This window comes from Canis lupus, chromosome 15 (assembly GCF_011100685.1).
Source record: "Canis lupus familiaris isolate Mischka breed German Shepherd chromosome 15, alternate assembly UU_Cfam_GSD_1.0, whole genome shotgun sequence".
In the NCBI taxonomy this organism is placed as follows: Eukaryota; Metazoa; Chordata; class Mammalia; order Carnivora; family Canidae; genus Canis; species Canis lupus.
In genome coordinates this window covers 45,958,874-45,970,955 of record NC_049236.1, presented here as the reverse complement: position 1 = coordinate 45,970,955, position 12,082 = coordinate 45,958,874, and positions in this window count along the sequence as shown.

The window sequence follows — 12,082 nt, the reverse complement described above, 5'->3', positions numbered from 1 at the left end:
ATGATTTTTCTTTTTATTCTATTGTTGTGGTGAATTACATTGATTTTTTTTTGTCCTTTCAAAAAATGTTTGTTTCCTATGATTAAGAATCTCTTATGGTTTGTCTCCCTCTCTGATCTTGTCTTGTTTTATTTTTCCCTCCCTTCCACTATGATCTTAAATTCCACATATGAGGAGATCTTATAATTGTCTTTCTCTGATTGACTTATTTTGCTCAGCATAATACCCTCTAATTCCGTCCATGTCATTGAAAATGGCAAGATTTCTTTTTTATGGCTGAGTAGTATTCCATTGTGTGTGTGTGTATAAATACATATACCACATCTTTTTTTAAAAAAAATTATTTATTTATTCATGAGAGACACACAGAGAGAAAGAGACAGAGACACAGGCAGAGAAAGAAGCAGACTCCATGCAGGGAGCCCGATGTGTGACTCGATCCTGGGACCCCAGGATCACACCCTGGGCCGAAGGCAGGAGCTAAACCGCTGAGCCACCCAGGGATCCCAACCACATCTTCTTTATCCATTCATCTATAGATGAACATCTGGGCTCTTTCCATAGTTTGGATATTGTAGGCATTGCTGCTATAAACATTGGGGTGCAGGTACCTCGTCATATCAGTACATTTGTACCTTTGGGGTAAATCCCTAGTAGGGCAATTGCTGGGTTTTAGGGTAGCTTCATTTTCAACTTTTTGAGGAACCTCTATATTGTTTTCCAGCTTGCATCCCCACAGTGTAAAAGGGATTCCCTTTCTCCACATCCTCGCCAACACCTTTCATTTCCTGAGTTGTTCATTTTAGCCATTCTGACTGGTATGAGATGGTATCTCATTGTGGTTTTGATTTTTATTTCCCTGATACTACGTGATGTGGAGCATTTTTTCCATGTATCTATTGGCCGTTTGTATGTCTTCTTTGGAGAAGTGTCTGTTTATATCTTCTGTTCATTTCTTGATTGGATTGTTTGTTCTTTGGGTGTTAAGTTTGATAAGTTCCTTATAGATTTTGGATACTAGCCCTTTATCTGTTAAGACATTTGCAAATATCTTCTCCCATTCCATAGATTTCTTTTTAGTTTTATTGACTGTTTCCTTTGTTGAGCAGAAGATTTTTATCTTGATGAAGTCCCAGTAGTTCACTTTTGCCTTTGTTTCCCTTGCCATTGGAGATGTGTCTAGGAAGAAGCTGCTGTGGCCTGAGGTCACAGAAGTTGCTGCCTGTGGTCTCTGCTAGGATTTTGATGGGTTTCTGTCTCACATTTAGGTCTCTCATCCATTTTGAGTCTATTTTTGTGTATAGTATAAGGAAATGGTCCAGTTTCATTCTTCTACATGTGGCTGTCCAATTTTCCCCACACCATTTGTTGAAGAGACTGTTTTTTTTTTTTTTCCTTTGGATATTCTTTCCTGCTTTGTCAAAGATTAGTTGACTATAGAGTTGAGGGCCCATGTCTGGGTTCTCTATTCTGTTCCATTGATCTCTGTGTCTGTGTTTGTGCCAGTACCACACATGATCACAGCTTTGTAATAGAGCTTTACATTAGACAGTGTGATGCCACCAGCTTTGGTTTTCTTTTTCAGCATTCCTCTGGCCATTTGGGGTCTTTTCTGATTCCATACAAATCTTAGGATTATTTGTTCCAACTCTGTGAAGAAAGTCCATGTTATTTTGATAGGGATTGCATTGAATGTACAGATTACTCGAGATAGCATAGACATTTTAACAGTATTTGTTCTTCCAACCCATGAGCATGGAACATTTTCCATTATTTTGTGTCTCCCTCAGTTTCTTTCTTGAGTGTTCTATAGTTTTCTGAGTACAGATCCTTTGCCTCTTTGGTTAGGCTTATTCCTCTGTATAATTATAAATGGGATTGGCTCCTTAATTTCTCTTTCTTCTCATTCATTGTGATTGTATAGAAATGCAACTTACTTCTGTGCATTGATTTTTATATCTTGCCATGTTGCTAAATTCCTTATGAGTTCTAGCAATTTGGGGTGGAATCTTTTGGGTTTTCCACATAAAGTATCATGTCATCTGCAGAGTGGAGTTTGACTTCTTTTTCACTGGTTTGGATGCCTTTTATTTCTTTTTGTTGTCTGATTGCTGAGGCTAGGATTTCTAGTACTATGTGGAACAGCAGTGGTGAGAGTGGACATCTCTATCATCTTCCTGACCTTATGGGAAAAGCTCCCAGTTTTTCCCCATTAAGAATGATATTCGCTGTGGGTTTTTCAAAAAGCATATGGCTTCCATGATTTTGATGTATGTTCCCTCTCTCCCTACACTGTGAAGAGTTTCAATAAAGAAAGGATGCTGTACTTTATCAAAAGCTTCTTCTGCATCAACTGAGAGGATCATATGATTCTTGTCCTTTCTTTTTTTTTTTTTTTTTTTTTTTTTTTTTTTTTTTTTTTTTTTTTTTTTTGATTCTTGTCCTTTCTTTTGTTAATGTGATGTGTCACATTGGTTGATTCGCAGAGGTTGAACCACCCTTGGAGCTCAGGAATAAATCTCACTTGGTTGTGGTGAGATTGGTCCTTGGTGAGGTTGTGGTCCTTTTAATGTACTGTTGGATCCTATTAGCTAGTATCTTGGTGAGATTTTTTTGCATCTGTGTTCATGGGGGATATTGGTCTGTAATTCTCCTTTTTGGTGGATCTTTGTCTGGCTTTGGGATCAAGGTAACGCTGGCTTCATAGAAAGAGTTGGGAAGTTTTCCTTCCATGACATTGACTGATCTTTGACTGCTAAATTAACTTTGTGTTTCTGAGGTAAATCCCACTTAATCACAACATATTATCCTTTTCATGTATTGTTGGAATTCATTTGCAAAAATTTTAAAAGAATTTTTGTATACAACCCCAAGAAAATACTGGTTTGTAAATTTCTTTTCTTATAATAACTTTGATTTTGTTATCTGGTTAAGGCTGACTTTATTTATTATTTATTTTTTTAAATATTTTATTTATTTATTTATGAGAGACAGAGAGAGAGGCAGGCAGAGACATAGGCAGAGGGAGAAGCAGGCTCCATGCAGGGAGCCCGATGTGGGACTCAATCCTGGGACTCCAGGATCACACCCTGGGCCGAAGGCAGATACTCAACTGCTGAGCCACCCAGGCGTCCCAAGGCTGACTTTATAGACTGAGTTTGGACATTTTCCTTATTCGTTATTTCCTGGAAAAGTTTGTATAGAATTAAATATTGGTGGAATCCAGCAGTGAGGTCATTTGTGCCACAAATTGTCACTGTGTGATTGTGTGAATATATGTTCCTACAAATTTAATAAATATTCAGATTATCTATTATTTCTTGAATGAGCATTATCCATTTCATCTAAGTTTAATGGCAAAATTTGTTTAAAATATTCTTTTATCATTTTAATACCCGTGACTTTTATAGTTATGTGACCACTTTCATTCCTGATATTAATACTTTGTATTTTTCTCACTTATTTCCTGTTCAGTATAGTTAGTAGTTGATCAATTTTATTGATCTCACAAACCAGTTTTTGATTTTTAAATTTTTCTCTATTACTTTTTTGTTGATTTTTCTTCTCTCCTTAATTTTTTCTTTTTTAAAAAATTATTATTTTTATTTTTAAAGTAAGTTCTACATGTAATGTGGAGCTTGAGCTCACAACCCCAAGATCAGAAGTTGCATTCTCTACTGACTGTACCAGCCAAGTGCCAGTAATTTTTTTTTCTTTTTAGTGTTTACTTTAGATTTAATTTGTTCTTTTCCTCTAGTTTCTTAAGGAAGATACTGAGTGTACTGATTTGATATCTTTCTTCTTTTCTAATATAAGTATTTAGTGCTGTAAATTTCCTTTTAAGTGCTATCTTGCTGGATCCCATGCCTTTTGATATGTTGTGTTTTCCTTTTAATTTGTTTCCAAAGTGGTCACTACTTTGAAAAGGACCCTGACTAATTAGTCTTATATCTTTCACTAGGGAACAAGTGAAGACATTTTGTTTTAACAAGAAAGACCTGAGTTATTATATAGGAGGTGTATATAGGTGTATATTGTGTGAATGGATTGAGCAATGCAAGGGGGTGGGCTGTATCAGATACCTTTTATGTGACAACTCAGATGTTTTTGGATTTACTTCTTTCTAGAGTATTTGAACACTTGATACACTGAGCTGTTGCAGCACTGACTTCAAAAGAGAAAAATATGACAGTGCTTTGCTTTATGCCTATGCTGTGTGCTTTTCACCTTTTACTCTATGATGTCCTTTTTTGCTGCTGACATGTGAGACACTACAGGACAAGAGTCACTTGGTCCCCATGCATGGGCAACCCAGGAATACAGGGATATTAGTGTCAGTGTCCATGAGAGATGTTAACTAGTGGATAAATGTTTCTTCCCTTCTCGCCTTGGGTGGATTGTTCTGAGTTAGTAGTTTATACAGCCTACTGGGAGATGATTACAGAAGACAGAAAGATCCGAGAGGTTGTGTAAACTATTTACATTTGTTTTCTCTCCATTGACTCATTTTCTCTTTCCTCCCCTCCTGCTTCCTGGACATTGTACTCCCAAATAAAAGAGTAGCAGATCACCTTTCACCTTAGATTTTGCTTTCTGGGAAATCCAGACTAAGGCAGAAAATAATCAATAAATGATAACTTAGTATTTATTATTTCAATTAATTTTATTTAAAATTATTTTATATTCATCAAGGTCTATTATGACTGAAAAAGTCAAGATAAGAATATACAAAGTATGACCGAGTTTTAATTTAGCCAGATTTGCTGGAGGCCATCAAGAGGTGTGAGCCCTGGTTGACCCTACAGTTAGATTCAGGCAATTGGAGGCTCCTCACCACCTTCCCTGTCCCTGAAATCTATGTTCTGCCTGCCATTCTCATAGTAAGAGCTGTTTGAAGGACATAGCTTTGAGAGAGTAAGCTGTTGTTGAGGCCATTTGGACTGAATACATAACTGAACCCAGTTAAGGCCCCTCTGTAAACTTTTAAGATTCTGGTGTAGAGAGCTACTTATTTTGCAGCCACCCAAGACAAGCCCTATGTGTAAGTTCCCCTGATCATTAATCCTGCCACCTTTCAGTTTGGAGCTGCCAACCTGTTTTGTTTGATTTCTTCTTGCCTTCCTTGTATGCGGGCCCATTTGTGATCTAACAGCCAGTGTTACTCTTCTGAAACTGAAGCATTGTTGTGAGTTTTTCCTGTCTCCACTTGGTACTAATTCAACAATTATTTTCCTCTGAGGATTACATTTCCTTCTTAAGTATGGTGTTTGCATTTTGGGTTTGGGTTTCCAGCATCAGGGAGCCAGTGTGAGGTTTTAAAAACTATCTAGGAGATTAGAGCCCTTGTAGTTTTGTTTGAAAAGTGAATACTCTCTGATTCTGTGTCTATGATAACCTGTATTTTTAAATAAGCCACCATTCTCTCTAACCGACTCCAGATCAATCTCTTGTCTTTGCTCTGAGCTGCTTATACTGGTATTGCAAGAAGGTAAGCGGAAATTTTTATGTTATGAATAACTGTTGAAAATCATGTATTGTTTCTTGTAAATTAGTGTATGCTTGACTTGATTTCTTTTGTCATTGCTAAAGTTCTTTATGGGTTTGGTTATTTGTTTCTTTCTCTTTGCTGGGTGACTAATATCAGTATAAACCTCTGTCTACTGGCAAACTCTTCTGTTGACAGCTAGAGTGAAGCTTTCATAAACTACTGCTAATCTGGTATTTGGGAAAAATAAAGCATTGGGACAGGGGGATAGTATAAATATGTTTTACATTATCTCTTTGTTACAAAGTTAATACATTCTCATTATGCAAAATGTGAAACGTTGGAAAAATAGAAAACTGAATCACCAGTAGCTCAACAGAAAAGAATCACTGTTAGCATTTGGATGTATTTCTTTTCAATCTCTTGCTGAGTATATTATTTTTATATGACTATTATGAAACAAAATTGAATATATCAATGTTTTCAAGAATTTGTCTTCTGATTTAAAAGCAATGCATACTTGGTATAGCAAATTTGGAAAATAAGATTTTTCGAAAAAAAGAAAATCAAAATTATTGTGAATCATATCACCTGAAATAGTAACATTCCATATTTACTTTCTTTCTTTCTAATATTTTTTACACACCAAACATCTTGCAAAAATAAGCATTTCTTCCAAGTTTGAATAGTGCTCTGCATAAGAAATATCAACAACTTAACATGATAGCTTTTGTTAAATCTAAATTATCTAAACTGTAATAAAGTGAACTTAATTTGTTTTAGCCTTACTTTTAATATTAAGTTGTAAGGGCAAATAATTATAATCAGGCTAATTTTTTTTAAAGATTATTTATTTATTTATTTATTTATTCATAGAGACACAGAGAGAGAATGAGAGGCAGAGACACAGGCAGAGGGAGAAGCAGGCTCCATGCAGAGAGCCCGACATGGGACTCCATCCAGGGTCTCCAGGATCACGCCCCGGGCTGCAGGCGGCGCTAAACCGCTGTGCCACCGGGGCTGCCCCAGGCTAATTTTTGAAAAAGAAAAGAAAACCAACTTCTCTCTGATAACTTCTTTATTGTGATTATCAGTTCCTTAAAAGATAATACATTTAACTTTCTACCAGTAAAAAGCTTTACTTACCTTGCAAATCCTAGCAGGAATCCAGACTAGAGCAAAACTTTTCATTAATTGGGAAGTTCTAAATCTTTAGTAATCATGTGTTTCCTTTAGGATTCTAATCACATTTTCCACTAAAAGGGAGTCACCTTTGTATCATTGTGAAAACCTGCCAGCAAACATGATTATGAATGAAGAACATACTGCCGGGGTGGTAATATTAGGTTTTCAGTAGGAATGTCTTTGCAGAATTTGCATTTGGTTACAAAGACAGGTTTATGAAGATATAGTTAGTTAATGAAACTTTTCTATTTTAAGATAATTGTAGACTCACATACAGTTGTAGAAATACTATAGAGATCCTGTTATCTCATACACTTTATGTAGATTCCTCCAATGGTCCTATCCTGTAGTAGTATAATATCATAAATAAGATATAGACATTGATAACATATATCAATTTAATTAATATTTCCTTAGTTTTATTTATACTTACTTGTATATGTGTATTTAGTTCTATGCAATATTTTTACATATAGTTTTGTGTATCTCCTGCTACATACAGTTAAGATGAAAAACAGATCACCACAGGATCCCTCATGTGTTTTTCTAACCATGCTCACCTCCCTCCCACCTGTACTCCCACCTCTAAACTCTGGCATCACTTATTCATTCTTTCTCTAAAATTTTGTCATTTCAAGAATGTTATGTATGACAGTTACAGATTCAAGAAGTTGCAAAGAGAGTACAGAGTGATCATGTGCACATTTTACTTAAACATAAAGCATGATATCAAACCCACAAAGTTGACATTTTACAACATATATGAATGGTTCTATACCATTTTAATACATGAGTAGATTTGTGTAACCACTGGTAGTGATTATGGTTGAAATTTGTAAAAAAATTTTGAAGGAATGTGAAATATTTATGGAGGAAAAACTAATAAATATTTGAAAATATCGTGGTCATTTTATTTTTTTATTTTATTTTTTTAAAGATTTTATTTATTTATTCATGAGAGACACAGAGAGAAAGAGAGAGAGGCAGAGACACAGGCAGAGGGAGAAGCAGGCTCCATGCAGGGAGCCCGACGTGGGACTCGATCCTGGGTCTCCAGGATCAGGCCCTGGGCTGAAAGCGGCGCTAAACCACTGAGCCACCAGGGCTGCCCTATCGTGGTCATTTTAAATATGTCCACAGATTTGCTTAGTACTCCTCCCTTCAAGAGGTGGAACCTAATTTCCATCTTACAGAATGTGGGCTCAACTTAGTGACTCACGTCTATCAAAAAGAATAAAGTGGGAGTAATGGTATGCAACTTCAGAGACCATGTCTTAAAGGTCCTCACACCCCACCCCCAAATACTCACTATGGTTTAAGTTAGCTGCCATCTGTGAGCAACCAGGTGGAGATGCCTAGGTGGTGAGGAACTAAGGTTCTACAAAAAGCCATGTGAGTAAGTCATCTTGAAATTGAGCCTTCCAGGCTCAGTAAAGCTTTCCAATATGGCTTTGGCTGTAACCTCATGAGTTAATCTGAGCTTCAATTGCCTACGAAAGCTGCTCCCAGATTTCTGAACCCAGAAATGATGTGAGATAATAAGTGTTTGTTTTCTTAAGCTACTAAATTTTGCAATAATTTGTCATGCAATAATGTATAACTAATCCAAATATCAATACGTAGGAAGGCATATAAAATATATAAGAAAGTAGGAGAGTATTTTTAACGTCTTATAATTACAACAGCATTATTAGCATAAGACAATATCAGGCCAAAAGACAGACCACTGAATTGCCTAACTATGAAGGTGGGTTGGTTTTGCTTTTCCTAATTAGGGTAGAGGAGAATCTAGAGCATGGGACCTTCTAAATTTCTCCATCTTCCCCTCCCACACACTGCCTTGTCCCCCTTTCTTTTCCTCTGAGGCTACAGGCTATATGGCAACCTCTGTGTGTTTTGTTTGCAATGATTGACTTTGATCTTGCATGGAGGCTTCCAAAGCCTTTGTGCTAGGACACATAAAATAATAATCCAGTGGCCCATATCTGTAATGATTTATTTGTTAGAATTTGAAGCCTAAACCAGTATGTCCTTTGAATATATTACTTGCTCTGTGCTCTAATTAAGTTATAGTTATAAGCTAGAAATAATTGCTTGTCAACTATTCTGTCTGGTTTTCACGGTATTTGTGTTCAACCATCCTATTCTTATTTTGTGTGAATCTTTAACAATTATTTTCTGATTAAAAATACACTGCCCTTGAATCTTTATATAAGATTCAGCCTGTGTAATAGCTATAGCCACACTAGAGCAAGCCCTGGCAACTTCAGACTTTTTTATAAAGCTGCTTTTTGGAATGTGGCAATTTAATGGGAATTAGGAGATGGGGTATTTGTCTTGAAGTTACATTAGTAGAGCAACAAGGATCATGGGGAATGGTGGAGGTGGTGGTGGCTAAGCTATCCTCCTTCTTCAAGCCACTTATTGGCACTGCCATTGAAAGCAATATTCTACTGTGTAAACCCTCTCCCTCTACTTTGTTGGCAGCTCTTCCACCACGAATCTCTTAAGTGTTATTCCCTAAAGCAGTGGTTTTCAAATTTTACTATGCATCAGAGTCACCTGGCAGACATGTTAAGACAGGTTTCTGGGTCCACTTCTAGAGTTTCTGATGCAGGCAGGAGGTTTGGAGTGGAGTCAGAGAATTTTCATTTCTGCTCGGATCCCCAGTGATGCGGATTCTGCTCTTCTGGAGACCACACTTCAGAATCACTGCCCTAAAGTTCTATGGCTGGGTAGTAGTTGAGATCCTGACTACACGGTGAAGGCAGGAGCCAGAGTAGCAAAAGAGATCACCAAACTGCTTTGTAAGGGATAATCAAAGAAATATGTTTTTGCTATTGAGAAAGGGGAAATGAGGAGAGCAGAAGGAAGAGAAGTGTCAGGATTAAGATAGCCTGAGGCTGGGGGGTCAGATAAAGATCAAGGCACCTATTGACAAGAACCTGGTAGAGAGGTTTTTTGGAAGTCTTTAAAAAGTTCTCCTCCATATCTGGACAAATCTTAAAGTATGCCAGATTCACTCATTTCTTATCAAGGTGTGTGTGTATGTGTGTGAGAGAGAGAGACAGAGACAGAGACGAGATAGAGAGACAAAGAGAAAGCGAGAGCAAGAGTGAGACAGAGGATATACATGTGCCTGTGTGAGGTAATTAGACAGCTGCTGATTTCTGCTAAGGTTTGATGCCATTTAGAAGAGAGACAGCACATTTGGGGCGGTGAAGTGATCAGCAAACTAAAGAAGCAATAGGTTGTAGCCAGAGTCATCCATACATAGTAGTAGTCCTCTACAGCCTCCCATCCCCTCACTAGAATTTAGAATTATCTTGGAGAAGGATTCGGGCTTGCACAGGACATGAAAATGGGGTTTTGAAGCAATCCTATCTAGTTCTCTAGGGGCCAGAGAGGCCTTAGCTAATTGGGTTGCTGTTTTTTACAGCTCTCTTCTACTTCGTGTTTATCTGTAAGTTGTCAGATAAGCAGAGTGCAATACACTTCTTCAAATTGCAAACTTGAGAGGCTTCAATTTTTCTTTCCCTCATGAATTCCTTGAGTGTTTTGTGGAGGTAACAGCTATACTTGCTGCAGGTTATCTTTATACTGACCTCTGATGAAGGTTGGATACTCTCATACCTCTAGGAAGGAAAGGGCTGCCTCATCAGCCCAGCATTTGAGGAAATTCCTTATAAGGAGGCACCAGAAGACAGGGTTTTCCCAGTGCCATCCCAGCTGTGGGGGAAAAGAGGGGTATTGTGGGGCTATAGGAGCCTTTTGCCTGCAACTTCCCATCATGATCTCTGTTCTGAGGAAATTCAGAGGTTTAGGGCTTTACACTCTCCTACTTCAGTTCAACTTTATCCATAAAACTCCGTAAGCGCATGAAGAAAGAGAGGAAGAAACAGCTACCTTAGGATTTTAGGTAAATAGGCGTGCTTCCGGCTGCCTCTTCCCTAGTTTCTTATGGGGTTTCCAGGCCCATGCACTGGTCTTTGAATTAATTGGTCAGTTTCAGTACTGACTAGTTCAGAATGGTTTTTCTTCCTGGTTTTATTTAACTTCAAGTTAGTTTAATATATAGTGTATTATTAGTTTCAGGGATAGAATTAAGTGATTCATTAGTTGCATATAACACCCGGTGTTGCTCATTACATCAAGTGCCCTCCTTCTGCTCATCACCTAGTTACCCCATCCCCCACATCCATCTCCCCTCCAGCAACCCTGTTTGTTCTTTATAGTTGAGTTTCCTAAGTTTGTTTCTCTCTGTTTTTGTCTTATTTTATTTTTCCTTCCTTTCCCTTATACTCATCAATTTTGTTTCTTAAATTCTACATATGAATGAGTTCAGAATGTTTTTAAGCCTAGAAGAAACAGCCAGTCAAAGGATTTCATTTTAAGCTAATGCTAGACCTCAGTGTGGTGTGGAGAGTGTTGTTTCTCAACATCTTGTTCACCTAGATGACAGTGATGTGTTTTTGGAGTAGTGTTGTTGAGGTCTCGAGCCTACTGTCAAGAAAGAATTCTTGAGATGGCTTTGGTGCAAAAAGTTTGTTTTCTTAAAGCACGGGACAGGTCCCAGGGGCAGAAAAGAGTTGCTGCCCTGGGATTGCAAGGAGCAACTGATTATATACTTTGGGGTTAGGAGAAGTAAAGACAAAGGGAAGTTCCAAAAGGATTTTCATATGCTAAAGGAGACTCTCCAGATCCTGGAGGCCTGGCTATTAGAAAGCCAAGGCTGTTTTTTCCCCCTAGCAAAGGCATTAACATGAAGATAGTTGGGAGTTTCCTGGCGGAACTATACTCTGCCTGCCTCAAATATTTGTCAGTGGGCTGCAGGTTATAAGGACATTTAATTTTATCTACATTTCCTTCTGCCTTTGTTTCCCACATCAACAATAAATTCTGAAAAGTTAGAGAGATTGTTGAAATCTTTTATGGTGGTGGTAGTGGAAATGGTGGTGAATCAAACCATTTTTGCTTTTAGGAGTCTGCATAGTTTATGGATCTACCATAGCATAGTTAGATAATAATAATTTTTATTTTATTAAGGTGTAATTGACAAATAAAAAATTGTACATATTAAGGTGGACATCTCAATGTTTTGATATACATATATATTGTGAAATGATTACCAAATTCAAGCAAATTAACATATCCATGTTCTCATATAGTTGCTCCTTCTTAAGTTCAATTATTGATGCAGTTTCATACCCTGAGTTCCTGCTCAGGATGAAACATCTTTTCCGTGCACTAAAACTTATGTCAAAGATTGAGTCTTGACATATTCCACAGAGTGGTAGGTGCTTCATTCAAACTGCTGGAGCAAGGCATTATTTTTCCTATTCCTGGCATGCCACATGCTTCCTTTTCCTGATGATTTCCATACAGCTTCCCCCACACTCCTGGAGTCCCTTT